This window comes from Orycteropus afer, unplaced genomic scaffold (genome assembly GCF_000298275.1).
Source record: "Orycteropus afer afer isolate SDZICR_OR568_19922 unplaced genomic scaffold, OryAfe1.0 scaffold00502, whole genome shotgun sequence".
In the NCBI taxonomy this organism is placed as follows: Eukaryota; Metazoa; Chordata; class Mammalia; order Tubulidentata; family Orycteropodidae; genus Orycteropus; species Orycteropus afer.
This window is the reverse complement of record NW_006922089.1, coordinates 882,431-883,049: the sequence shown is the minus strand read 5'-3', so window position 1 is coordinate 883,049 and position 619 is coordinate 882,431.

Sequence of the window (619 nt, the reverse complement as noted above, 5' to 3'; positions counted from 1 at the left end):
AAGAAGGCTGGTGGTGCCACGCATGGCGGTGACAGCCAGACACGCTGACCCAAGATGTGTCCCTGCGGTCCACGCTGCCGATGGGTTCGCTTGGAGACTCCGCTGGCCACGGACACGGGTCAGCCGTATCTTTACAGACGCTGACCCCCAGGCGTGGCTCTTCCATGGGAGCACTGGGGGGGTTCGAACACTCCATCTTCTAGTGTTTAACCAGCGGACACAGACTGTCTGTCTGCACCACTCAGGGACCTTCCCTTCAGTCGACTCTTTGAAAAGGACTGTGCAGGAGACAGGATTTGAGTAAAAACCAACCTCACTCTTTATTTTATGCAGTATGGTTATTTGCTGAGTTGAAGACACTGAGCATAAGAGACGGCTCTTCTGATATAGGCTCTAAATAAAACATCAGACTTGCCCAGCCGGCCGCACACCACACACAGTGGGTGCTTTCGACCAGCTCATCATTTGGTTACGGACACTGCATCCATCAGAGCTGAAGGTGCTTAACAGTGTCGGTAACTTAAAAAATGCGGCAGTAAAGGCCTATGAAGGTGAAGAAGGCGCTTTTTATTAAATTGGTGTTGTGCACCCTTGAAAGTATCTATTCACAGAAAAGTTA